Source organism: Pseudorca crassidens, chromosome 9, assembly GCF_039906515.1.
Source record: "Pseudorca crassidens isolate mPseCra1 chromosome 9, mPseCra1.hap1, whole genome shotgun sequence".
Lineage (NCBI taxonomy): Eukaryota > Metazoa > Chordata > Mammalia > Artiodactyla > Delphinidae > Pseudorca > Pseudorca crassidens.
Window position 1 is genome coordinate 46,679,502 of NC_090304.1, and position 24,471 is coordinate 46,703,972.

The following is a 24,471-nucleotide window of genomic DNA, read 5'->3' on the forward strand; positions in this document are numbered from 1 at the left end:
CTTCATGTAAGTGAATCACAAAAGCTCTTTATTGAATCATCTTTGACAGGATAATTCCAAACTCATTTAACATGACATTAAAAAATCTTTGTCATCTGGCTTTTACTTCAAGTCCTTCACACATGGCCTCCCCTTCCTGCCATGCTGAAATGGCCTGTGGTTTGCCAACACAGGCTCTTATTCCCTTTCATTTTTTGTGCTTGATATTCTCTTGGCCTTCTGACTTCATTCCCTGGCAAATTCATCCTTTAAAACTCAGCTCCAGACAGAATCCAGTGCAGAAAGCACTCTGGAGGCATGATTATTATAGGTAGTTACTTATTTACACGTCTTTCTCTCTATTCATCATTTAAGAGCCCATGGATGGGGCATTCCCCCCCTAATTAGTTTTATACAAGTAATTCATATTCTTTCTTGAAAAATTAGAAAACAGAGACAAAAAAATCACCTACAGTTCTACTATACAGAGATGACCATTGCTTACATATATACCAAAATCTGTACCAACACTTTAAAACAAATAAATAAATATGCACTCATAAAATACTACTTATCCACTTTAACCTATTATTTAAATTTAATTTTTTCCCTATTTTTTCTATTATAAAAACACTGTGATGAACATCCTGATGCCTGTATTTTAGAGCAGTTCCCTGATTGTTTTTGGAGGATTCATTCAGAGGTAAAATGGATAGATGAAAGAGATGAACATTTTCAAGGGCTTTTGATGCATTTAGCCAAATCACCCTCCAGAAAGTCTTTAAGGTGTGTACACTTCTGCTAGGGTGAGTGAGTGTCTGTTTATAGCCATCCTTGCCAAGAATGAAAGAATGAAAGTATGAAAAGAATGAAAGTAATATTTGCAAATCTGATATGATAAAAATGGTATTGCATTGTTGTTTAATTTGCATTTCTTTGATTGCTACTGAGGTTGAATATTTTCTCATATGTTTAATGCCATTTAATTGTATTTCTTTTGTGATTTACATGTTCATGATTTTTATATTTTATTTTTACTGATTTTACCAACCCTTAATATTAGGGATATTGACTCAACACACACACACATATATATATATATATATGTATTTATATATATATATATTTATATATTTATATTTCCCCCGTTTAACTTTTGACTTTATTGCTTTCCACATATAAACAATTAAAGTAACTTAATGTAGTGAAATATATTAATCTTTTAACAAAAATTTTTTACCTGTAGTGTCATTCTTAGAAAGATCTTCCCTCAGCAAGATTAAGTAAATATCCATTATATATTCTTCTACCTCTTTTATGGTATCATTTTTTTAATTTTAATATTTACTCAATCTGGAATTTATTCTGTTATAATAGTAATAGCTAATATTTTTGAGTGCATATTATACACCAGGTACTAATGCCAGGCACATGCTTTACATGTAATGACTCATTTAATACATTCAACAAACCTGTGATGTCGGCACTGTTATTTTCTCTGTTGGTATCACTGTGAAATTGACCTGTTGACTGTTGCCTGGCTAGTAAATGGCAAAGACAGAATTCAGGTTCAAGTATTTGAACCACAGAGCCCATGCTTTAACTACTCTGCTAACTTTATTTTTGCCAAGGAATTGTCCTAATGTTATTTGTTAAAGAATCCATTCTTTCCCCACTGTTTTGAAAATGCCAATTTTAATCATATGGTAAATTCATATATATAACAAAAGTCTAGAAACACACCTAAGTGTGTTTCTAGACTTTTGTTCCATTGGGCTGTCTGTCTGTTATGGTGATAATGCCAAACTGTTTTAATTTGTGTAGCTTAAAGACTATATTCTCCTCACCTTTGCACCCCCAGTGCCTAGTAGTGACTGTCACCTTGTAGATGTTTAATGAATATTTGCAGAATGTTGTAATCCTTGGAGGTTCATGGATAGAATTCAGAGGGTCTGCAACTTGGGTAGAAAAATTACATCATCATTTTCACTGACCCCTTACTGAGATTTAGTATTTCTTTTAATTATGAGTATAGGCGATAGAGCACAGTAGTAATAGTACTACCTGTGACTTTGTCACTGATAGAAATCATAGATATTTGCCTAGGTGAACCCTAGGTTGAGAACACTTACTTCACTGTGTTTCTTTCTTGAGGCCGTTTTATCACTGTGTCTAATACCAAGGCAGAGCATGATACTTAGTACATGCCCAATAAATATGTTAATTAAAAAAACTTTAAATTTTCCCATATATCCTTATCCAGCATCAAATATTATCAACATTTTGCCAACTTTGTTTTATTTATTTAACTCTCTCATCATTTCTGGAATTTTGAGTTATTTTACCCAATAATATTTCAGAAAGCATATCTAACTGATAAGGACTTTAAAAATATATAACCACCAGAAGTATTGTTTGATATCGCTTGTATGTGGAATCTAAAAAAAAAATGATACAAATGAACTTATTTACAAAACGGAAACAGACTCACAGACTTAGAGCTAATGAATTTATGGTTACCACGGGGGAAGGGTTAGGGGGGAGGGATAGTTAGGGAGGTTGGGATTGACATGGACGCACTGCTATATTTAAAATGGATAACCAGCAAGGACCTGCTGTACAGCACAGGGAACCCTGCCCAATATTCTGTAACAACCTAATTGGGAAAAGAATTTGAAAAAGAAAAAAAAAATTTTGTGCAAGTTAAAAAATATATATATATATATAACCACTCTCATCACATTTAACAAAATTAGCAACAATTCCTTAATATCATCTATTACCCAGGCCACATTCACATGTCCTCAGTTGTCTCAAAGATGTCTTTTACTTGAATTGGATGTTTGCATGGGGATCTACACAATGCCCACACTTTGCCTTTGGTTGGTATGCCTCTTCTGTAAATGTCACTGACATTGTATAAATTACTTGTTAATTTATCTTCATGTTCTGATACTGCTTCTCCTCTTGTCTGTTGCTTCTTACTTTTTGTATATTTTTACTAATGACTTATTCTTGACAATTGTTATTTCCCTATTTAGCATTTTATTTATCTTTTTAATAAGAAATTGTTGATTGTGGCTATTTGATCTTATTTTTTAAACTTAAAACATTTAAGTCTCACTTAAAGTTGTTCTTTGATCTGTATTTTGGACTTGAGGTATGTGATGGGTATATTTCTTAATTTGTTTTCATTTTCTCAAGGCATCTTCTCATCTTGTTAAAAAATTTGAGGTGAAATACTTTCTCAGAGCTTTTCATACATATCTGGGCATTAATTATATCCTCTGCAAAACTGGAAGAAAGTCAAATTTGGGTCTTCTCCATACATAGAGTTTTTTCTTCTCTTCATACTTAAAAGGTATGAGAATGTCATACATAGTGTTAGTTCCTCATTGTTGATTTTGTTTAGGATTCTGTAATCTTATTTTCGGACCAAACTCTTTAATCACTTCTGGACAGTTTGCTTCTGTTAAAATTCTGATTACAGATTTGAGGTCATTTGTTCAAAGATTTCTGTTATTTGCAGGTGGTTCTCTGAGCTGCATCCCTTCTCATGATTGTGATTTTTTGCATTCTTTGAATCTATTTCTTTCATTAAAAATTTTTTCTGTATATTATATCTTTTTCTGATTAGCTTTTTCTGTAGCATCATTTCTATTTTTATTACATTCATCTATTCATTGATTTAGTATGGACCTCATGTTTTTACTATTTCTTTTGCAGCCTGTACTATTTATATAGTCAGTATGATAGTCTGTTTTATACCTCGAGAATCAATATCAGCCATTCTGTAAATTTGATTGATTGTTTACTGTGAGGAAGGCATACAGTTAAAGGGATTGGCTTTGTTCTTCTTTTCTACCGTAAGGCTTTTTTTTTTTCTTTGACTCATATCTTTTTCCTATTTATTCATTTTTGTAAGTTTACTTGTTGATCCTCCTTTCATAGCTTCAGACTATTTTGTTTGTACTGTATTTACTGAGATTTGTGAGAAGTCCTTTTCAATATATCGAGATTTCATTTCAGGCTCATTATAAAGGTTAAGGAATTGGGCCATTTAAAATTTTGTGATGTTGAATTTAATTAATGGTCACTTAATTACAAACCCCTCATTTTGGAAAATGACTTTGTATAAGAGAAATGGAATTCTGAATTCCCATTTCATCTTTGTTAGGATTAACTTGAAGGAAGAGCCCTCCAGTGATAAGAGAAAACTTTTGATGGACGTGGTTTGTACCTGAGAGACACACCGTTTGGTCCTGTTTCTGGAGCGCTGGCTGCTTGGTTCTACAGCCTCCAGGTCTGTGAATACAGTTGTACTCAAGATGTCCCCTTTCTCAGTCACTCTTCTCTCACTTTACAAAAAGAAGACATAGCATTTCTCATCCTGAATCTTGCTGTTTGTGTGCTGACTGTGTGAAAACTTCCCAGTTGGCTAGCAAAGGAGCAATTAAAAATACTTTTAGAGAAAGTGAATGACTCTGAGTAACAAATCCTTTTCTAAATCAGATGGTTTTTAGTTTTTGCTTTCAACAAAATTGAAAGAATTGTCAGTTGGTAGATCATTAAAAATTTTTGATGATAGACCACTGTCTAATTTTGGCATTTAGCTCAGGAGTGCAAAGGTTGACTGATATTACTGTAAAAAAAACTTCCTTCATTCCTGTCTAGTTATTTATGTAAACAGTTTCTTGGCACCTGCAACTATAAAAATGGAAAATTAATGTATTTGCAATACAATTTTACTTTTTATATTTAATAATACAAATTTGTAATATGTTTTGATCAATTGTATATTAATAACAAAGGTAATGAAAGCCCAATCCAGAAGAAAAAAATTTTTTTTAACGTTTAGAGCTTACTGTTATAGGAGAATTAAAAAATTTATATATATCAATTTATATATAATACTTATAATGCAGAGAACTATCATAGGCTTACCAGTAAAATATTTTCAAGCGTAAAATATTAGGGTAAAATTCTGAGGAGGAAGTAAAAATGATAAGTGTATATGGAAAAAAAAGAATGGCATAAAATTTCATGTTTTTTTTAAATGAATGATGGTAGATTTCAAATCACTGTGGTATTTAGATTTCATTGGATTCATTTAAGAGAGTAACGTAGTAATTTTATTTTAAAATGTCAATGTTTATTACGTGCCAGAAGGTATATCTCTTAAATGTTGATTTAAATATATGGAAGGAGTACTTGTTTTGCAAAATTCACTTAGGGCATCTTTGAAAAATGAACATTTACAATAGAGTATGATAGCGAGGAAAGGGAAGAATAATAAGGAAAAATGCAAAGGAAGCCCCAGGGTCAGAGAAAGCAGCTAGAAGCGGTGCTGTGGGGACTGAATCTTGAGGGACTCTTGGAGCTGGCTAGCATAATAGAGGTGGGAAGACATTCCAGGAAGAGGGAACAGTTTATGCAAAAGGCTCAGAGGTATAAAAGAACATGAAAACTTTGGGGGAGATGGCAGGAGTGGCATGAACCAGATGGTGACTTAAAGCCAGCCCAGAAGTACACTTTGATGGCCCAAAAGGGAGATGCAGTGGGGTTGGAGGTATGGGGAGGGAGCTCTCGGCCAGGCATGAGGTAGTGAGGGCAAGAGCGATCCATTAATGGTGCTTCCTTCCCAGTGACTGTTTTCCTTATTGGTAATCTTCTGTTCCTTGTTTACATTTTGCTAGGGGAGTAAAATGAGGCCCACCCAGGGTTATTCCTCTTACAGGTTTTGTTACCTTAGTAGCAATGGGCAGACTGAGACTAGTGCTAGAGTCCAAGGGCTCTTACCCGCTTTGGCCACCTGCTTGGTTGAGGTCATCTGCTTGTCATTTAAAAGGGTGACTCTAATTTTGGAATTGAAATTTGAGATCTTTGGACCAATAAATACTTTTTTTTCCGATTTTTGAATTTGTTTACATGAAAAACTTTTACAAATTTCTGCAAATTAAATCAAGCTTAACATTTCCATTTACTAAATAACGCTTGTTATAAAGAATTCAACTGTGTAAAATTCTATGGTCCTGGAAAAGGTAGTATGTGAGGTCACTCTTCTGGCCCATCTCGTACTGGGAATTCTTTTGCTTTCCTGATGGAGAGGCTGCCATTAATAGGGATCAAAATAGGAGTACTATAACATGAGGCTGTATGTAGTCTTGAAAAAATTGATTATGGTTTTTTTGTTGCCTGTTTGGAACATTTGTTCAGCAAAGTACAAGAGACCTGATTCAGTATTTGCTCAGAGCAGATTGAAGGAACTCCAGAAGGGTTGATTCGATACTACACAGAAACATGAGGTGGTGAGCTGAGTGGTTTTTCCACATTTTAATAGTTTCCAGGATGACACTGAAAGCCCTGCCCTTAGAGAACCCTGAGCCACCTAATTATTTATTCTTCTAGGCTCTTAAGAAGGAGAAGAGGGAGATTTATACCATAAAATAGGTGCCCCGGCCTTTCCAAAAGAGGCTGGAAAGGAATTGTGGACAGCTATGGAATGTAACTAGCAAGGCAAGGTAAGGAAAGCCGCATGACTTTGAGTTCTTGTGGGAAAAGGTTGTACTTGGCTTCATTATTTCCAGATCTCTGTTTTCAAAGAACTCTCTGAAGAGCCTGGCTCTTGGGGGACAGTAGGAGGGAATGCTGACAAGCAAGAACTGAGTCAGTGCAGGAGACCTACTCTGTGCTAGTCACTGCTTGATACGCTCCTAAATTCCACTGATTGTCTTGAAGAGGAGGAAATCATGACTCAGAGAAATCAAGTAACTTTCCCAAGATCCCACATTTGAACCCAGGTTCATTTGATTCCAAAGCCCTTTCCACTACATTGTGATGATGCTTTGTGCTGAAATCATGGAAAATGAGCGATCTTCTGGATTGAATTAGGGAACTCATGGTATCCGGCTAACTTTTCTGGAAAACTCTGAGTACGCTTTATTTGGAGGCTTTTGGGGAGAGGAGTAATGCTGGTGAGGAGAGAGGTCTTGAGGAGGAAGATACTAGGAATTCTTCAGACTGTCTCTGTTTCATGTGAAGGGATTTTGTGCTGTGGCATCTAGTCCTTGGTGGTTTGAAAGAAATGGCTCCTCAATTCATTTGCCACCAGTTGTCTCTGTGGAGGAAGATGGGAAAAGACTAGCATACTATAGGATATTGAATTTCATAAAACACAGTTGTTTGTTTGTTTATTTTTTGAGGCCAATATAGAATTCCTAGATTTTAAGATATTTTTCCCAGGAAAAGAGGCCAAAAATAAACAAAAACCCCAAACCTGTCATCATCACATCATATAAGAAAGGACATTTGAAAACCAGAATAATAAATTAAAAACAATAACTAAAATAGGATAATAGGGCAGCTCTTTGCAAGAAAGCACCTAATTCTCCTCTTTTACAAAATTAGGTTAGATTTAAACTATTTTGAATCAAGAAAAATTACAACATAAAATTTATTGATGTGTTTGTCAGTTTGGGGAATTTTTATTTGTTAGTACCTCAGGAGAAGCTTGACTCTCCAGCTTGTTTCACACTTTATTTTATCACAGTTACTGTTGATAGTGCATTTCAACAGGTATGTTGATGAAAACAGCATCAACTGTCAGAGTAATTCACACAACATGGAATATTCTGGTGAATGGAGAGAAGTGGGTAAGTTGTTCGGCTTTTAATTCTGTGGCCAGGCCAAGGAGAAAGCAGAAGTCATAGCTCTGGTGTCTGACTGGTGAGGGCTCCAGGAAGAGTGCTGCCAGAACCTGTCTGGGACTGGTTCATGTACCAGGCCAGGGCTGCACAGGACCCTTACTGCCCACTGTGGATCAGGTAGGAATTTGAGAGGGATGCTGTACATGATAAAAACTTTAATCATGGCCTGGGCCAGTATTTAAGAGAACCACTCCTCTAAAGGAATTATCCTGTTTGGTTCTCCAAGATAATCTAAAGGCAGAGGCACAGACAAAGGCCCATTGTTTTCTCCAGGGCAGCTGTTTATTGCATCGGAGCTAAGGAGGACTGTGGGAAGCCCGCAGGCCTGTGGCCTAGGTGCTCAGATTTGGAGGTTGTCCTGCTGTTCCTCCTGGTTATTTTCTTCTGATTCTCTCTTGTGGGAACTTTGGGCAAACTGCATTTTCCTCCAAGCAGTAAAGTCTTAGCTTTACCTTCTACTTGGTCTCTGTGCCCGGGAGTTTTTGTGAACTCTCTGAGTGCCTGGGAACTCGGAGGAAAAAAATGCCCAAGAGCAGCCTGGGAATTCCCCAACTCCCCCAGGCTGCCTGCCTCATCTAAGGGAACACTTAACTTCTGCATTTCCAGGGCCATGCTGGGGAAGTGTGTGTTTTGGCCTCTCTGGAGAAGGGCACATTAGCTTCCCTTGGCCTGTTTACATTAGTTTGGTCCTTTCTGCCTTTGATTACACATGAAGCTTTGGGGTGGGGGGTTTCCCTGTTTCCATGGAGTTCACTCCTTCCTTTTGTCTGCCTTCTCAATTTTTCCACCTGGGGAAGAGCTGCCCTCTCCATTCCCCCTATCCTTTTAAAATACTTTCCTTGGCTTAGCTCCTTGTCTCATAGACTTTGCCTAGTGAGTGAATCAGTTCACAATCAGGAAGCAATTCCTCTGTCTCCTAAAATTCCCTTTTGCTATGTTCTGTGACTATTAGGCCATTTCTCATTTGCTCATCACTGTCTTAGTTGTCAGTACTCTCCTTTTTATTTTTTAAAGGTTTTTTTTTTTTTTAATTTATTTATAATTTTGGCTGCCTTAGGTCTTTGTTGCTGCACGCGGGCTTTTCTCTAGTTGGGGTGAGTGGGGGCTACTCTTTGTTGTGGTGCACGGGTTTCTCATTGTGGTGGCTTCTTTTGTGGCAGAGCACGGGCTCTAGGCATGTGGGCTTCAGTAGTTGTGGCTCGCAGGCTCAGTAGGTGTGGCTCGCGGGCTCTAGAGCACAGGTTCAGTAGTTGTGGCGCACGGGCTTAGTTGCTTCGCAGCATGTGGGATCTTCCCGGACCAGGGCTCGAACCCATATCCCCTGCATTGGCAGGCAGATTCTTAACCACTGCACCACCAGGGAAGCCCGGTACTCTTCTTTAAGAAAGGGAATAGTCTTCCAAGCCCAGAGGCTGGATGACTTATGGGAGCTTGTTGAGCTAAAGTGTTGATGCAGGATTTCTTAGTTCTTTGGGGGTTTTTTGTTTGTTTTTTTGTGTGTGTGGTAGTGGGCCACTCCGGACGCGCAGGCTCAGCGGCCATGACTCACGGTCCCAGCCGCTCCGCGGCATGTGGGATTTTCCCGAACCGGGGCACGAACCCGCACCCCCTGCGTCGGCAGGCAGACTCTCAACCACTGCGCCACCAGGGAAGCCCTCTTAGTTCTTTGGGATGTGTGTCTTGGCTGCTCAAATAGAACGTAAACCTGTTGAGGGTAAGAGCTCCAGGTTCTTTCTTTCCCTTTCCTCCAGCCCGAGGGTGACCACCAGTGGCCACGTTTGCTGGTGAGGTTACCTCATCCTTGCTCCCAATCAGCCTGCCTACGAGAATGCAGGCACAGCAAACAGCCTCTCTGAGGCTGACCTCACTGTGTGCTCTCTAAGATAACTGGTCACAGGAGTGCTAGAGAAAACCCTTTTGCCCCCAGGGTCAGTGGTAGAAGGCCTGCCTCAGACCTCTTTGTTCTGTTGTGGAAGCCTCCCTTTTCTTTTTGTTCATTTAACACAATTGAGGAGTCCTATGCCCTTTGAAGCCTTTTCTTTCTTAAAGGTTCCGGGAAAGCTCAAGTGGCGTTTCCTTGGTGGTAAGAACTTTCCCATTCCACAGCTTTCGAACTCTTTGGAGAGAACTCTTTGGAGAGTTTCTCTCTTGCATCATCAGGTAGATTTCTTTTTTCTTTCTTTTTTTTTTTTTTAAACCAGGGGACCTAGTTTTGTACAGTGACGACTTCTGTTCCCCCAGCCTTCTTTCAGCTGAATGATCTTGGTGCTTTTTCTCCTTTTGGAAGAACCTTGTCTAGGTCCCTTGAGTTCCCTTCCAGTTCTACTAGTGATGCCCCGCGGTAGTGCTTCTCTGCCTCTAGCCTTGAGTTCCTAGGCACCCCCATCTCACTCCCATAGATTCCTGTCTTTATGACTTGATATTGTGATACATTTTCTTCTGGCTTCTCTTTAGTCAGTTCTTAGATGACAGTCTGTTTACATTCACGTTTAGATCTGGAATCCTAATTTTAAATCTCAACATTAAAGAAAAAATCTGATTCCTGTGCCCCTAGCTTGTCCTCAGTTTAGGATTGCATTTTCCCTCTTTCGTCGCCCATCTGCTGGCCTTTGCAGTGGTTTTCTCTTCAGTTTCCCTGTGTCCTGTGCCTACCTCACTCCCACAGTCTTCCCCTCCGGCGTAGATCACAGAGGAAATATTTAGTTAGTCTCTGCCAAACATTCTGGCTGTGTTGTTTTGCTTAAGAAGACATGCAGATAAACTGTTTTGATTCTTGGTCTTGGTGCTCCAGAGCAGATGTTTCTCCTATAACGGAGGTATTGTGGTCAGTTGGAAAGAGTGCTGGACTAGAGTTCAGAGAATTGGATTCTAATCCCTGCTGTGCTACTAATTTGCAGTGTGATCTTGTGCAAGTCACATTTCTATGTCTCAATTTCATTTTGTCAAAAGGGGCCTTATGATAAAGAAGACGGGAATCTATAGAGATAGGAACCCAGAGAGTAAGCCTGGGGGATCAAGGAGAGTAGATGGGCTAGAGGCAGAGAACCGTGACCATGACTATCATTAGTGGAGCCAGAAGGAAACTCACATCCAAATATAGATAAAATGAATATGTCTAGTCACTTTGAAAAAGTATAAACTGTGATAACAAAGTGGTGGAAATTCTCTGACAAGGATGACTTCAAGAGATAACTGCCTTGTCCACCACTGGGGCTGCTCTAGGTCCACACCTGTTTGCTGTCACCCTTGAGGTGTGGGAGGCTTGGCCTTTTGTGGGTTCAGTTCCAGAATTCTGCCTCCCACCTTCCACCTCCTTCATAAACCCAGAAATATTTGAAACTCAGCCCAGATCTTCACCTGGCTTTGATTTCCTCATCATGTGGAGAATGGTCCTTGGAAGTAGTAGTTTCCAGAAACCTTAAATGTTTGCTAACATGTCCAACTTCTGCATTTGTTGATCACTCCTTCTGTGCATGGCTGCGTTCCAGTTCTTGTGCCCTGAAGGTGGTATGGTTTGGTTCCAGCAAGGAAGGGGGTGATATTTGGGGGATCCTATCACCAGGAACTAGGAACTAAAAGTAGACAGAAGAACTGAGAGATGCCCCGTTGGTGTTCGTGAGAGGCAAGTCTTTGAAGAAGAACAAAGTAGTTTAACGTCTGCCTATGTAAACCATAGCTCTCACACACATACTCAGATAGGCAGAGGTACATTTCTTCCTGATCTCTCCCTGTCCCCTTCTGAAATGATTCTGGGATTTAATCAGGTCTTGCCTAGTTTATACTTTTTCTTTCCAGTTAAAGATTTGTGTTGGTTTCCTCCAATGCAGATTTGGAAGACATCTCCACAGTCTTTTGCTGCCCTGTGATCCTGTGTCAGGCATAATCAGCAGAAACTTTGGTAAATGAGTTCAGAGGGATATTTGTCCCTGCAGGGTTAGTGATAAGGACCTGCACTCACTCTTGCTACACCCAACCTCAGGAGGCTCTCAGGCTGCTGCACCTTGCTAGGGAAAGTCATGGAACTGAGTAGAGTAGTTCTGGGGAGAAGAGTTACATAATTGACTCTGTATGTGTTCAACTGGGCCTTCTTTGCTATTCTGCAATCCTTTAATTTATCTTAAGTCCCTGTGACATACACCACAGTGCTCCTTTCTCTCTCTTTCTTCCTTTCTTCCTTCCTCCTTCCCTCCCTTCCTTTCTTCCTTCTTTCCTTCCTTCCTCTCTCTCTTTCTCTCTCTTTTGTTTTTGTTTTTTTAACATACTCTATATGCTCTGACTCCATCCTGACCCTACATCACCAGTGAGATGCCTTCTACTTTACTGGGACTGTTAGAGCTAGATGACGTGGAGCTCTGGGATAGTTCCTTTCCTTTAGATAGCTAGGTACTCCAACTCATCCAGCTCCAAGAGAACAGGCATAAACATTTCCTATAGGCTCTATAGATGTGTTTGTTGTGAATGCCAGCATCGTCTGGGCGAAATAATGGTTTGATTTGGGGCTTGATAAGAGTTGTGAGCCCATGTCTGGCTATTTGGTACTTTCCCCCGTCTCACTTGTTCTTAAACCAACTTGTCCTAGGAAGATGGCCCAACTGATAGCTGTCACGTAATGCCCGATGTGTCCTCCCTGCCACTCCAGCCCTGGATACTCACAAACCCTCTGCCTTCTGTGTTTCTCACGAGTCATAGCTCATAGTTCCCCTTCAGGTAGGTGTTTTTCAAATCCTACTCACATCTTCTTTAACCTTCTTCCTCCACTCTCTTTCTCTTCTACCTATTTTGCATAGTTACCTCAAGAAATACTCTCCTTGTCCCCTTCCCTCTTTGATTGTGGAGTGAAAGCTATCCCCAGTCATAGCTGATAAGCATGATACCAAGAATACTTTGGAAAGGAAAGTCACACATTTGGGAGTGAAATGAGATGATGTGAAGAATGAGTGCTGTCAGTGTTGTCCTTGTGAATACCTTTTGGAATCCTTAAAAATACCTATCTTTCAATTAATCTGTCCTTCTTCCAGGACCACAATTTTGGGATATGTAAAAATTATTTAATTTTATTTCTCTTATGTTTTGTTTTATTGCAAGTATTTATTTACACAGGTAACTTTTCTTGTATCTTTATATAAACAGTATTTTAGCCATGTTCAGTAATGAGCCTATTTGGGCATGCAGCTACCATATCTAATATTGTTTCTTTGGGAAAATTTCTTCAACTTGTAAAGGTGACTGACTGACAAAGGAGTGTTCAGTGCAAAACCAGTCTTCATCCTCTGGCCCCTAAGGGTGATATTGCTGTGGAAGGGGCCAACTCCATTCCTGTCATGTGGAGAGGAAGAAAAGTGCTTCCAAAGGAGGCCTGGTACTCCATCAGGAAAGCTGGGTCCTTCCTTTGGTCTGAGTCTCTGCGTGGCAGCTGGAGGTACTAGAGTGTGCCATGCCTGACTAAGCTCTTCTCTCTCCCTCTCCCTCTCCCTCTCTATTTTTATTTATTTATTTTTTTGCTATGTGTAACTTCAGGAAATACTTTAGCTTAAAGCCTGAAGACGTCCCCCTACTTTGAATATCATGATCCAATTATGACAGGACCACATTCTTGAAACAAGTTGTTTAGTGGAGTTAATTGAATTATCTGCTCCTATTCTTGAGTAGGAAATAATACATTCTTGTTGTGTTGCTGTGTCAGGTCTTAAATGGAAAGCTTCTAGTTTGAAGCTGTGTCTATTTCCAGTGGGATAAATCTGCTGCCAATTTATGAAAACTGATGATGTCCCTGTGCTCTGTGTGTAAACTGTAGCATCTCTTTGTGGAATGAAGAATTCAGGAAAATGGAACAATTTTTTGAATAAAATTCCAAGCTCTACTAGGTTCCAAGTGACTGAGAATTTCCTGTTAGAGTGGGAAAGTTTATCCATATGTTTTTGCCTGGGGATAGTATATGTCATGTAGTTCTAAAGAAGTAGGTCCGTAACTGATTACCTCTTCCTTTGTCTTTCTTTCTGTGGTGCCCAGAGATGGTTTGAGCTCATCTTTGGTCTCGTCTCTGCAAAAAGCAGCATGCATTTTGATCAAGGGACGGGAGTAAAACCTATGGCCACAGGGCAGGGTGAAACTAATGATTTGTATAAGGAGCAAACCTTTCACCTTTGTCTCACTGGTACCAGGCTGTAAGTAACTGAACTAACTAGCTCCAGACACTTATTTTGCAATCTTGAGGTGAGGATGGGCAAAATCCCAGAGGCTGGGAGGCAGACATGTGGCTACCAGAGAGATGACGTCAGCTGGTTTACTGGTGCTGTGGAGGAAGGGGGGATTCCAGGTGCTTAGCCTCCTTCCTGCACTTGGGGGTGTCTAAAGCCACCCCCAATCCTATTGGGAGACAAGGCCTTTGCTTGGGAAAAGCCTTCGTCTAATTCTTGCCTCCTGCTGTCCCCACAGGGACCTGAAGTTGGAAGGGGTCTTGTAACCTTGGCTGTGGGAACAAGGCTTTGAGGAGTGAACAGACGTGTGTGTCTCTGTGTGTCTGTGTGTATTTTGTTTTAATGCTGACAACTGATGAGGGTTTCCAAACTGGGGTTAGATATGAGAGGAGAAGGAGAAACGTTGTCTGGGTTTTTGGGAATCTGTATTAGGAATTGCCCTTTTCTTGGAAGGGAAAGCAGTTTATGATTTAACTCATTTTTCAATTAAAATTATTTGATTATTTTTGTTTGGTATGTTTAATGTGGCTGCTTAGTATACAACAGGAGGTGTTCCGAATCACCTCCTTTCTATGTTCTGCCCCTTCCCCTATGCTTATCCTAGAACAGAGCCTCACAAAGCCATAATATGTGACAAATTGGAGAAAGCACGTCTGCAGGGAAGATCTTCCTCTTTGCTCAGCCTTGCCTCTGTATGGGTTTCTGGGAACTGTGGTGGGGCTCCTTGGGAAGCCTACAACTCACAGTAGGAATGGAAGAAGCTTTGTGTCCTCTGGAGCATGACAAAGAGAACAGAGCTGGGAGGCACTGGAGCCTATGAAGCCCATCTGCTGAGTAGCTTTGTGTTCCTGTCAGATGTTGGGTACCTGCTCTCGTTCCATCCTCCTCCCCCAAGATGTGGAAAAAAATGAAGCCCCTGCATGGAAGGCAGGTGGTAAAGCCACCAGCAAAAGCTTATACTAGGTGGTTCAGACATCCCCATCCCAGGCCTGCCTTGGGTTCCTTTGGGGCCATCAATAGCTTCGGGTTTCTGTAAGACTCTTGCTCACGTTCAGCATAGCCACTGCTTACTGGAAGCCATCTGGGGCCAGCCCAGGCTTGTTCTGTCCAGGCGTATTCCCACCACGGTACTTTTCTCGTCTTTAGGGCTTTCAGATATGAGGACCTTCAAGGTCTCTGAGCTGCTGAAGTCTTTCTTCTGAGAGCCTAGTTCCTCCCCTTCTGGGCCCAGGAAGCTGTGGTAAGCTCTTGGTTTTCTTCTCTGCTGGGCACTTCTGGGAAGCGTCTGCATTCCTTTCTGCCTAACTCTCTGCCTCTGGGGCTCTGTGGGGTGCGGTTGCTTCGTGCCTCTGTGATGCAGAATGCGAGGGCAGTTCCATGGAGATCAGCCCCTGGAGATAACCAGGAGTTTGAATGTGGAGTTGCCCTTTCTTGCAGTCCTGGGACCAGGAGCTAGCTTTTCATGGGGTGCCGTGTGGTATTGATTCTCCTTAAAACTTTCTCTGACTTGCTTCCCTGTCTCCTTGCCACTCTGGAAGGAAGGGTCCGAGGAGGAAGATTAGTGCTCGGTTTCCTGTGATCTTTGGCTCTGGAGATGGGTGCAGCAGATGCCTTTTGTGAGGAAGGAGCTTAGAGGCGGCAGGTAAGAGCATGTGTCTTCTGGGTGTCTTTCCAGTCTGGTTACGTTGACGCTCTGGGTGGTGACAGCACATGTTAGCATCCCTTGGCAGGGATGGCCAGTCAGAGTCCCCACCTCCAGTTTGTTGGCTCCCTAAGGATGAGAAGCATTTTTGCAGTCCTCAGTGGCATGGCCTGTAGAGGTGTCTATGTGCTGACAGGTTACAGAGCCTTCCCATGGATGTCCTGCCTCTTTGGCGCTTGAGAACAGATGGGGCTTAATTTGAAGCAGACCTCCCTCAAGGGCCCAAATCTGAAATGTATATTACAAAATCCCTGCTAGTTTTTGGCTCTTCCTCCTTCTGCATTTCTCTCTTGCCTTTACCTTCCCGTCACTGTCAGGGGTTGTAAGCAGCTGCTGCTATCATGCGGACTGATCAAGACTGATCAGGATTAAGAATGGAGCTAAATATAACTGCCTAAATATAACTAAATATTACAGAGCATACTGCTCTGATATGCTGAGACTCATCCTTAGGGAAGAAGTTGATTTGAACCTGTGATAGAGGGTTCAAACAGAATAGGTGAAAGTTGGGAGGAAATGGTGGGAAGGTACTTCAGGAGTTGGGGGAGTATTGATTCCACCCCTTCCCTTCCCCACTCCCCGCACCCCCAACGTTTCCTATGAAAGGTCAAGGGCAAAAGATCTTGCTTTTCAGCCATCAAACAGTCAATAATACTAGCTGAATTTTTCAGCTTAACCAACATTGTGATTCAAATATTATATAAAGCTTTTTTAATCACCGAGGGAATTTATCGTCTATTGGGAGAGACAAAATTTGTTAAACAAATAGAGAATATAGAGATCTTAACTGTGTTTGGTTACTAACTGTGAATGTGTTTATAGTTCAGAAATAAGGTTCTTAAAACTATAGGAAAACTTTCTTGGCGGAGGCAGGATCTTTTCTGATCTTTGAAGTTTGGATCGACTTTATATAAGCAAAGGAGAGGTGTTCTGGTTGTGGAGAACAGCAGGGACATAGAAAGGGTGTGGCTTTCCAGGGTCCCTGTGACGACGATCTGCCTTGGTGCTCAGGGGATGGGAAGGGATGCAGCGAAAGTGGAATTTCGTGGGAAGCACTCTTGTGGAAGAGAGTAGGCTAATTTTGGAGAGGACAGAGATTGGCAGTAAGGAGACCCACCAAAGAGTATGGGTCATCCGCAACCGGAATAGAGAGGAAGGGGGTGAATCCTAGAGAATATTCAAAAGTAGAATAAGTAGGACCTGGACATGGGATATTAAGGGTAAAATTGAGGGGAAAGACGTAGGATGCCAACATTTCTGCCCTGTGAGAGTTGACCATTATGATATCTTATGTTTATGAAGTGCTTTTCAAAGCACTTTTTCATTCAGTACGTATCTCAGAGTTGTCTGGGCTCTTAGAGTTCATCTAATCTGGCTTCATTGTCCAGATGGGGAGATTAGAGCCAAGAAAGGAGAGGGTACTATTCCCAACTCGCACAACTATTTAGTGGTATAATGGGACCTCCAATCTTGGCCTTTTATCTCCTAGGGGAAATTTAAGACGAGTAGCATGGAGGAAGGAGTCTGGGGTCAGAGAAAAGTCCTGTCTAGTTAGGTGACATTAGGTGATTACCAGTCTCTCTGAGCAAAATGAAGCTTATTCAAGAAGCTTCAGACTAAATCAGTGGTTCTACTACTAGGAACTCTTTTTGAGAACCACTATATAAGGAGGACGGACTCCTTGGGTCCTTCTGGTTCTGAGATTCTTAAGAGTGCATGAAAATAATGTATATGAAAAGTATTGAATTGGGTTTCCTCAGAGACTGTGGCTGGTTTCCAGGGTGGTGCCTTTTTAAGGGAATTTCAAGAGTAATTTGTTTCCACATGATTTTCATGTTATATGCTGACCCCAGAACCTAACTACCGAAGAGGACACACTCTGCTGTTAGTAGGCTGTGGCCGATATTTGAACTCAGTATTTGCAGAGTTATGGCTGTTTGTGTTATCCATGTCCTCTCCCCACCTCCTCTTAAAATACACACACACACACACACACACACGCATGCATGCACTTCTCTCCATTCCCCTTTTCCTCTTTCCTTCCTTTCCTTTTTTATTTTTTCTCCTTAACTATTTTTCTAGTCTAATTCCCCTTCCTCCATCTCTGTTCTCTCCACTCTTGTCTGTCTTGTCTAGATAACTTCCTGTGTTGGAGCAACTTCCTCTCTTGGTTAAACTCAGACATGACTACAGCATAGCACCTTGGAATATTCTGTTTTGTCTCTATTCCCTGCTGTGGTGGCTGGTGCTCAGCGATCAAGCCGGAACCTGGGAGTCATTCTGGACCCTCCTTCACCTCCACAGTCAATTACCCTTCAAGTTCTTGCTTTCTATTCAAAGAGCTCTTGATCTCCCTCCTTGTGTTCATTCTCACCGCCCCATACAGCAGGAGACAGAGCAGAGAGAGATCACGGTTGAAGAAAGAAAAATAGAGTTGGGGTCACCCTCACTGTCCTCAAAATCATTTTGCAAACCTCCACAGCCCAATTTAGTCTCCTCTTCGCCTCTCACAGCTCTCACAGCTGTCTCTGGGTCTCTGACCCTTCGTGATTGGCTGGTGGCTATGTTTCTGCGGGCTGTGTTTGGAGAAATCCTGAGTCTGAAGAGGAACACTAATTTAATAAGCAGTGGTTACTCTCTTGGAAGCACATAGACACAGTCATGCCTCATTTTCTTGGTGGATTTTTCCTGAGTAAACTTCCCCTCCTCAGCTCCTGTGGGCCTTTTCCTTGGAAGAGGAGTGTCCCTGCATCACTGACTGCAGATGTTATCTGCGTCGATGATGAGTGGCTGCAGTCTTTCATCACCTTGAGGACTCTTAACGTGGTTGACTTCCTTTGCTTGCTTGGGTATGAGGAGAGCCAGTGTCTCCCAGTTATAGCTTCTGGAGTCCCACGGCTTGTGAGAAAGAAGTCTTCTGCTGGCAACTGCTGTGCTGGGGACAGTAGTCCTTGACCTTTTGTGTGTTTTTTTGTTTGTTTGTTTTACTCTGCCCTCTTCCTAATAATGCTGTCATTAGCAGCGTCAGCTAACCCGTTACATGGGCTATAGACAATCATGTTCACCCAGGTAAGGAATATAGGCTTTCTGAATTTTTTTCTTTCCTTCAAAGGCTAAGTGCTACTCAGATATGTTCTTTGACATCCCAGGGAGTAATGCTCAGGAATTCCCCCAGATATGCTATTCTCAGACTTCCAAACAAGCTTCCTCCTGTTTCTGTCCTTCAGGATCTTAAATTGCACTCTTCTCTCCCTCCACGTTCCTCTGTTTTTCCTCTCATCATCTCACCTGTTCTCTGAGTTGATCTCTAAGTGAATGAATGTTTATAAGCACCTCTTTTTATACAAAAGGCAGACTAGCTCTATTTTACATAAAAATGGGATACACCTAGTGTATGTATTGTTAAGGAAGGAGCTAATCATTGCATAAATTAGAAACTTCTAGGTTCCTATCCTTGGGGGAAAAGAGAGAGAAGGGTTTAAAAAATGGCATCTTCTACCATAGGACATTGAAGTTTATTTAGTAGGACACTCATCTGTAGACCAGGGCCACCATCCATGTCCCTAGGATAAGCACCGAATTTTGAGGGGCCACTGCTCTTCTCTCCTCCTGATTCTTCTTAAGTCCTTAGAAGCACTGTAGTTTCTCATTACGGGAGATACGCTGGTATGTATACGTCCCAGCAATGCCTGATGGAGCTGAACTGCTGCATTCCTACTGTCTAATGTTTCAGTTACAACAGTCAAAGCCGAGTCCTTGCTCACAAGAGCTATCAGATGACAGCTCAGTATAGAAGGTTAAAGATCCACAAGAATTCACTCTGATGGTTAAAAACATCACTTTGTAATTCTGATCATGATGAACCATGGTTTGGGGAGATGACGGGTAAGAATTGTTTGCATTCCTGAGCTTCTCAGCATCCTCACTAGAACTTGGATGGTCAGAGCCCCAAATGAGAGGCTCTCATGTAAGTAGTGGAAGGCACAAAGGGCAGATCAGGCAGGGCTCAGCTGTCTCTTCTTTCTGTGAGCTTTCTTTATCGCATCTAGCCACTAGTTCCCAGAGATGACTCCATGGGGAGTAAGTTATGGGGTAGTTTTTTATCTTTCTGTTCTGTAGGGGGTCTTAAGAGCTTCATGAACCAGAGATGTTATCTTATTTCTCAATTTAAGGGACTCCACAGACTTGATTTTCTTTTTCTCTTCAGCATACTTGCCTGGGATATTATTAGGGCTTCTGTTACCCTTGGGTCTGCAAATATAGTGTGTGTCCCCTGGATACACTATTGTTCTAACCAGAATGGAGCAAAGTAAGACATGGACCTCATTTGATCTGGACTCTGTATGTCGGTCAGTAAACTCAAAATCACAGGGACTCATCAGTTGACTCATATTGAACCATTCCTCAAGTGTCTTTCACTTATACCATTCTTTTTTTTTTATTCAAACGGAAAGTCACAAAAATTTACTTCTACCATTTTCGTCCTGTTGTCATGCAGTTTTTTTTAATAAACTTAAGTGTAAAATGATATCTTTTGTCCTTTTAAAATTTAATCTTGTTATACTTAACCTATGGTTCTAAGTTTTTGGAGGCCCTTTTTTTGGAATTATCTCTAATATGTTAATTTTCCCTCCCAATTAATTTGTTATGTGCATTTTTGATAAGCGTGCCTTACCCGAGTCATTGATAAAAAAGGGTGACCAGGCTAGGATTAGAACAGATGGGAATGTCCAGACTTCTAGGAGTTCCAGAGTACTCCTTCGTAGTTGATACTGATCCATTTTGCGCTTCCATTTGGACCCAGCTGTCCTGAGTTACCAGACGGTGCTACTGCCAGTGCCTTCCTGTTTTATCCATAAGATCAAGAGAGATTTTTCTGAAGTGCAGATAAATTGTGTCCTGGAATTCTTTGATATATGTGTGTGCATATGTTTATTTATGTGACACATAATATATATCATATGTAAATATATATTATGTAAATATGTGTGCATATTATTTTTAAACCCCCAGACTATTATTTATAGACCACTTACTATCTATTGCTGAGTGTGTTACATATATTATCTCCTTTATTCTCTACTATAATTCCATGTTAACTGTATTAAATAAAAGTAATGACTTTTTTAGCATGACTTTATTTAATCTCCAGTGATCAGTGCTTCCTTCTTTATGTCCTTGCTACTTTTTGTGTTTCATATACTCTGTTCTGGAGTTTTGCCTATGATATTGCCTATTTAATAAATACTTATTGAGCATTTGCTGTGTGTAAAGAAAACACTGCATTATAGCCTGTTGGAAGTTCAAAGATGAATAAGAAATGGTCCTTTTGCTCAGAAGAGCTTATATGTGATTTAAAGTATGAAGGCATAAACAATGGCTTAGTGGGGGGGGGGGAAGGGAAATCAAGGAAACAGACTAAAAGAGAGTCCTGAGTGTGAATGGAACGCTGAAACTAGCCCACCTACAAAGTTCTAAATGGAAATCTTTAGGAGACAGGTTCTAACATGTTACAACCTGTTTACAAAAATGGAAGGTATCCATTTGACTGATGGTTTTAAATCCTATCCCACACTTTGTTGGAGTGTCTGCTTGAGTTTGAGGGTGAGGAGAGGCAGACCTGAAAAAATGGTCCACTTTTGCAATCTTTCATTTTAAAAATATTATTAAAATATAGTGTATATGTTTTTTATATGTACAGTTTAAATGTGAGTATTCATGTATCTACCACCCAGCTTAATACAGAAAACATTACCATTAGCTTTGAAATCTCCTATGTACCCTTGCCAATAATTGCATTAATTTTAGAAAATAAATATATGTTAAATTGTAGAAGTAAAACAGTAACCGTGTGGCATATGTAGAACTTAGTAAGAAGGAAAAAATTGCTAATGTGGTTATTGTTTTGGTATAATTTCCTTTTTCCCTTGTATGTGTTTTCTACATTTTAATGTAGTTATAACTTTGTTATGCAAAATTAGCATTGTCTGATACTGTTAAAGTCTTCACAGTCACTTTTTAAATAAATAATACATGTATATATTGCAAATTCAAAAGGTACAAAAAGATGTACAGTGAAAAGCAAATCTTCCTCCTACGTTCTTTCTCTTTTCTTTCCCTAGAGCCAATCACTGTTACCAGTTTGTGGATTGTAGTCATTTCTTTTAATGGCTGCACAATTGTCCATCTAGTGCAGTGTTTCTCAGACTGCAGGTCATCATTAGTGGGATGGGGAATCAATCTAGTGGGGCTCTACAAGCTTTGTTTGTTTCCTTAATGAAATAGATAAGGGTAGAAAATGGCAGAGAGCATCACACATAGTAAAGATAAGTATTATTTGCAGAAACTTTTTGGTTCAGTTTTGTATACATACACACGTGCACACACGCTCTCTCATACATGCACATTCTGTATTACTATATAAAATTTATTTTTTAGTATGGGTAGTGGTCAAAAAACACTTGACATTTACCAATTTAGTAATGACTCACATGGAGTTTGTTTCTAATTTTCATTATTATAAATAATGCTGGGAACATGCATTTTTCCCCTTATACTTGGGCATTTTATTCTTAGGACAGCTTCCCAGAAATGAGGCCACTGAGTCACAGGATATGAGCATTTTAATTGATCTAGCCAAGATGCTTTCCAAAAGCTATATCCCATTTACTATTTAATAAATGCCATCTGTACTTGGTTCAGGATAGGTTATCTTTATTTCAATACAGACATTTTTTCTATGCATTATATATGTGGCATATATATATATATATATTTAACAAAATGGGATAATTACTTTTTCTCCAAGTAAGGTAAACTGAACACTGCCCATTTTACTAAATATTCTTCTACAGCTGTTCTTCTTATTCTGGGGAAGCTTTCCTTGGAGGTAGGGTTTGAAGGGTGGCCACTCTTGCTTCTCAAACTTGAGTCATTCTCACCCATGTTTATGATATGTACCATATATACTTTTATTTATTTATCTTTAAATTAGCTTTTACAAGACTTTTTATTTTTAAATAATTTTAGAGTTGCAGAAAGTCTGCAAAGACAGTACAAAGTCCCCTAATCTAACATAACTATGGTATACTTATCAACTAAGAAATTAACGTTGGTATAATGTGAACTATAGCCTTAATTGTATTTCATTAGTCTTTCCCATTACGGTCCTTTTTCTGTTCCAGGGTGGAATCCAGGATCCCACATTACATTTAGGTGTTGTGTCTTAGTCTCCTCCAGTCTATGGCAATTCTTCCGTCTGTCCTTACCTTTTATGACCTTGAGACTTTTGAGGAGTACTGGGAAGGTATTTTATACAATGTCCCTCAAGTTGGTTTGTTTGATGTTTTCTCATAATTAGATTAAGGTTATGGATTTTTGGGAAGAACACCACAGAAGTGCAGTGCCCTTCTCATTGCTTCATGTCAGGGGTACATTATGTCAGTGTATCTTATTACTAATAATGTTAACTTTGATCACTTGGTGAAGGTAATGTCTGCCAGGTTTCTCCACTGACAAGTTTCCTGTTTCTTCCTTTGTAATTAATATATATTCTGAGAGAGATACTTTGAGGTTGTGTAAGTATCCCATTTCTCTTTAAATGTTTACCCACTAATTTTAGCAAAACAAAACTAAATGCAAACAAAAAACATATATACCTTCTTTAGCATTGGTCTACTCAATGACTTCAGTGCAAATGGAGTTAATAGCTGGTTATCTTTTTAAAAAAATACACATTAAGATAAATACAAGAGCATTAAAAATTTTTTAAATGTTCTTATACCACTTGTAATCATCTTGTATATATGTACCACACCTTGAAAACCTTGGACCACCCTGAGGTGCTAAGCACCAAATGGTTTAGGTTCTGTGGTGATATTGTTGATCCCTTATTTGTTAGATCGATTAGTTGGTTGGTTTCTTTAGTCCATATGTTAAAAAATTATTAATTGTACTCGGTACAGAACCCTAAACTAGGCTTCAGAGTTAAGACATAGGCTAGTAGGAGAAATGAGCTGGGTAAGCCTTGGTGCACTAAAATATGAAAATATGAGCTAAATATCACTAAAATATGAACACGGCAGATGCAGGAGTAGTAGACTGTCCCAGGGAGTACAGGGGGTGGAGGTAGAGAATCCAGTCCAACCTGGGAAAATAAGGGGGGACAGTATGGAGGAGGTGATATGGCTGGACCCACATTTCCCACAGCTTTGCCCAGATCTTATTCTAAGGGATACTCCTTTCTGAGGCTCAAGGTGTTTTCTTGGTTATATCGTGGAAAAGCTGTTTGAGTGCACATTCCTCTTATTCCTCCATCTCCTTTTCCTTCACTTTGTACCCTACCTGCAGCTTTAGTCATGACGGGTAAGATCTTGGTTGAGCTTGGAGTTCTGAGCCAAGTAAACATGAGAAGCCCATTCTGGAAGGGTAAATGGGGCTTCTAGAGGGGGTCTGGGATACTGCCTCCTTGGTCCAGTTGTTCCTGGCCCCAAGACTGTGTTTATGTGGCCCAGTGTTAAAATGCTTGGACTTAACAAGGGGCAGTGGTCAGGGGCCTGTGGATTTGAGAGAGTCCAGAAATTAGCCTATATATACACTCTGTGACAGATACTCTGAGGGACTGGATCAAGGCACTGAGTACCTTGTGTCCTGGGGATCTGAACTTTGAGCCTCATATTGAGGGTTGTGAGCCGAGTGGAGGTGGACTGGGGCCGGAAGGCTGGCGCACAGAAGGAGAGTGTGCTCAACCCAGCATGAAGATGTCCAGTAGCCGCTTCACCACAGGGCAGTGGGATCTAGGATAATTCTAGGCTGAGCCCACACTTTCTGAGTTCAGAGCCTCAGGGTCGGAGGGGAGTAGGTGGGAAAAGGGTCGGAGGCAGGCGGG

At 40.4% G+C, this 24,471-nt stretch overlaps 1 protein-coding gene across 7 annotated transcripts in view; it reads left to right on the top strand.

Annotated features, from left to right (window-relative positions):
• The window catches only part of DENND2B (DENN domain containing 2B), a 174,054-nt gene that overhangs the window by 35,223 nt on the left and 114,360 nt on the right, over positions 1-24,471 (top strand). For 2 of the 7 annotated variants that reach the window (XM_067749983.1, XM_067749982.1), the window contains exons 2-7: positions 4,157-4,282; positions 6,388-6,500; positions 7,555-7,631; positions 12,265-12,392; positions 15,029-15,122; positions 15,421-15,524. The exons of 2 other annotated variants lie outside the window; for them this stretch is intronic. The gene's annotated coding sequence lies outside the window, so the exon portion shown is untranslated. The remainder of the gene's footprint in view (positions 1-4,156; positions 4,283-6,387; positions 6,501-7,554; positions 7,632-12,264; positions 12,393-15,028; positions 15,123-15,420; positions 15,525-24,471) is intronic. 3 more of the 7 variants (XM_067749984.1, XM_067749990.1, XM_067749986.1) reach the window with 2 other exon arrangements.